Source organism: Mytilus galloprovincialis, chromosome 9, assembly GCF_965363235.1.
Source record: "Mytilus galloprovincialis chromosome 9, xbMytGall1.hap1.1, whole genome shotgun sequence".
In the NCBI taxonomy this organism is placed as follows: domain Eukaryota; kingdom Metazoa; phylum Mollusca; class Bivalvia; order Mytilida; family Mytilidae; genus Mytilus; species Mytilus galloprovincialis.
In genome coordinates, this window is record NC_134846.1 from 67,122,636 (window position 1) to 67,127,235 (window position 4,600).

Sequence of the window (4,600 nt, forward strand, 5' to 3'; positions counted from 1 at the left end):
CGAGCGATTTGGTAAGATAAATTTTTCATTATCTTTTACAGTTGCGAAGGAGTAGTGGTCACAAGAAAAAGTGTTTTGGGAGATAACTCTTACAACGTAAAGTGTTCGGTTTAGCGGTAGTCAATTTTTAAAGCGTATAAAAGAGGGACGAAAGATACCAGAGGGACAGTCAAACTCCAATCGAAAATAAAATGACAACGCCTGGCTAAAAATAAAAGAAGACAAACAATAGAACACATGACACAACATCGAACACTAAAGAATAAGCAACACGAACCCCACCAAAAACTAGGGGTGATCTCAGGTGCTACGGAATGGTAAGCAGATCCTGCTCCACATGTGGCACCCGTCGTGTTGCTTATGTTATAACAAATCCGGTAAATAGTCTAATTCGGTAGGTCACATTCATGAAAGGGAAGGGGATTGTAGTTACGACATACGGAACATATCCGATATCATTTGTGAAACGGTTATTCCATAACGGTCAACCAGTTCGTGATGTCGTTCGTAAAATTAACGAAGGGATGATTTCAACTTCACCATTTGGAACTCTTGGTTTAATAGCTTCCTTTTGAGCAGCAACCCTTTATTAAAAAATCCTGATAGGAAATTCAGGCATGTGAATATCGTATCAATTGGGAGATATATACCCCGTATGCAGTTGCTGCTTGAATGTTGCTACTTACAAATGGAAAGTTCACAATTGGAAAGCTGAAATCATCTCTTTTGTCGTAAAGTTTTGTTTTCAACCGACCCTCATTGTCAATTTCTAGATGTTAGTCAAGATTTGAGGCCGTTTTAACTGTATCTGGTGTATCCTTTATCTCTAGTTCGATGGGTAGATGCGTTCAACATAGTCACCAAATTTTGAATTATTTAGTGAAAGAACGTCATCTATATAGCGAGAAGTAGAGTTTGAGGATATTGCTAACTTCTAATCTTTCGTCCAAAGAAGTTCCTGTATGAATAAACTATACAATATCATATTCTAAATATCTAAGCGACATTTTATGAAACAACAATACTACGCAAGAAGAAAAATTAGGCTGAAGAAAAAAAAAATTACTAAAAAGAAATTGTGCAGAGAACAATTGAAGGTCTTTCAACCCTTATAGATCAATTTCAATATAGAACTATGAAAATTCAGTTTGAAATATCATATTCATCGTCAAATGATAGCTTATTGTACACTGATTCCAAAAATATATGGTTTCTATACATTTTACATTATAAATTGTTACATCCGGTGTGAAATATGTCACTTCCGGTTTTATTTGATAGTTTACTTGATACTGATTCCAAAAATATATAGTTTAATATACTTTTACATTAAATAAGTACAAACCATAGCTACTTCCGGTTTACACAAGGTCACTTCAGGTTGGCTTTTCCATGATGTCTTCCAACATAATGCAAGTGTCTTCCGACATAATGCAAAAAGTCCCATGGCTTTATCATATATACATATGTGGTAACAGCAAAGGTCAGAATCTAGAACATCAATTTAACCTGTGACCTTGAGTTCAAGTTCATAAACCAAGGACTTCAAATCAAAAGACCATAGGTCTTAATTATATATGGTTAATGAGTTATATCACTATATGTCTAATCTTTAATATAAGAGGGGAGAACACTCCAATTTAATGTTAGCGTATCCTTTAAACCAAAACTAATGTGTTGTGACATGTTGCAACTTACATTTTAACAAAAATATGTTGTCGATATATTATACCGTTTTAAAAAGAATTGAAAATAAGCCAAATTAAAAATAAATTTATATCACTCATGGTTTACAAGATAGAAATGCATATGACTTGTATTAAATGCATCAGTGGAAATAACTCTCATATGGAGGGTTCATATTGCCTCTGTAAACATCATGTGAAGGATGTAATGAGCAATTTTATGAAATAAATTTGTGGCCTTCTTTTACGGTTACGGAGGAGATACAGTCAAAAGGAAAACAGTGTTCATGGAGATAACTCATACAAAGAAAAGTATTTGGAAACGCAGGGTAAATTTCAAAGGGGCATCAACTGTTCGACATCATATACCAAATATCAAAGCAACATATTTCGAAACAAATATTTATCGCAAGACAAAAAAAGAATCAGAACAAATACAATAAAAAACCAATTGTTCAGAGAACAATTGAAGGTCTTTCCACCAAAAACCATGTATTTTAATATGAAAATAGTAAAATTGGGTTTAAAATGTCATTTCAATCGTCATATGATAGCTTATTGTGCGCTGATTCCAAAATTCTATGGTTTCTATACAATATTTTTTAAATAAGGGAGATAATTTGTTACCTCCGGTTTGAAAAATGTTACTTCCGGTAATATTTGAATATTTACTTGACACTGATTCCAAAACTATCTGGTTCTATATACTTTTATATTAATAGAGTACAAAACAAAAACTACTTCCGGTTTACACAAGGTCACTTCCGGTAGTTTTTATCAAAGGTTGAATGGTTTTAATACCTATTGCCAAAAGTCTCATGGCTTTATCATGTAAACATGAGGTAAAAGCAAAGGTCAAAATCTAGAACATTAAGCTATGACCTTGATATCGATTTCAAGGTCATAAACCAAGGACCTTAAATCAAAAGACCATAGGTCTTAATTATATTTAGTTAATGAGTTATATCAACATACGCGTATTTTCAACAGACTGTCGGCATCCCAATGGGAACAAACTGTGCCCCTCTACTTGCCGACTTGTTTCTTTATTATTATGAGGCTGACTTCATGCAGGAACTTCTGAGGAAGAAAGATAAGAAGTAAGCAATATCCTTTAACTCTACTTTCCGCTATATAGATGACGTTCTTTCACTAAACAATTCAAAATTTGGTGACTATGTGGAACGCATCTATCCCATCGAATTGGAGATAAAGGATACTACAGATACAGTTAAGTCGGCTTCATATCTTGACTTACATCTAGAAATTGACAATGAGGGTCGATTGAAAACAAAACTTTACGACAAAAGAGATGATTTCAGCTTTCCAATTGTGAACTTTCCATTGCTAAGTAGCAACATTCCAGTAGCACCTGCATACGGGGTATATATCTCCCAATTGATACGATATTCCCGTGCTTGCATTTCCTATCATGATTTTCTTGATAGAGGGTTACTGCTCACAAGGAAGCTATTAAACCAAGAGTTCCAAATGGTGAAGTTGAAATCATCCCTTCGTAAATTTTACGGACGCCATCACGAGTTGGTTGACCGTTATGGAATAACCGTTTCACAAATGATATCGGATATGTTCCTTACGTCGTAACTACCATCCCCTTCCCTTTCATGAATGTGACCTACCGAATTAGACTATTTACCGGATTTGTAATCACATAAGCAACACGACGGGTGTCACATGTGGAGCAGGATCTGCTTACCCTTCCGGAGCACCTGAGATCACCCCCAGTTTTTGGTGGGGTTCGTGTTGTTTATTCTTTAGTTTTCTATGTTGTGTCGTGTGTGCTATTGTTTTTCTGTTTGTCTTTTTTCATTTTTAGCCATGGCGTTGTCAGTTTGTTTTAGATTTATGAGTTTGACTGTCCCTTTGGTATCTTTCGTCCCTCTTTTTAAATACAATAAGGAAAAAAACTCCCTTTTACGTTCAACATACCATTGCAATCAAAATTTACGTGTTACAACATGTCGAAACTAACAATTTAGTAAAAATTATTTGTCGATATATTATATTGTTTTTGGAAATAAGTGAAAATAAGCCAAATTCATAATTTTTAATATGACCTTGACCTTCGACCTTGACCTAATTTTCATTTTTGAACCAAGGATTTCAATTCAAAAGATCTAGGTTTCTATCACTTATGGTTTACAAGATAGAAATTCATATCACTTATATCAAATGCATAAGGGGAAATAACTCTCATATGGAGAGTGAATATTGCTTCGATCAAAATACAACAAGTCATGTGAAAGATATAACGAGTAATTTCATAAAATAAATGATGCAAAGGAGTAGTGGACAAAAGGAAAACAGTGTTTGGAGAGATAAAAGAGGGACGAAAGATACCAAAGGGACAGTCAAACTCATAAATCTAAAACAAACTGACAACGCCATGGCTAAAAATAAAAAAAGAGACAAACAGAAAAACAATAGTACACACGACACAACATAGAAAACTAAAGAATAAACAATAAAATAACTCTTACGAAGAAAAGTATTCGGTTACGCAGGGTAAATTTCAAAGGCGCATAAAATGTTAGATATCATATACCAAATATCTAAGCGACATAGTTCAAAACAAATATTTATCGCAAGAACAAAATAAGGTGGAAGAAAAAAAAATGATTAGAAGAAAAACAATAGGTCTTTCCACAGAAAAGTGACCATTATAGTTGCAAACCTATAATAATTTGGTCTCGTGTCGAGAGTTGCATGGTCTCATTTGCAATTACAGCACTTCTTATTACTATATTAATTTATCAGATCAACAAAAACATAAAATGCAACTATACAACTAATATAAAGATATGTGCCTGATTTAAAGGAAAAGACCACTAGATCTCAATTTGAAACATAAACAGTTTCATAAGATTTCTAACGAAATATACTAACACAAGATG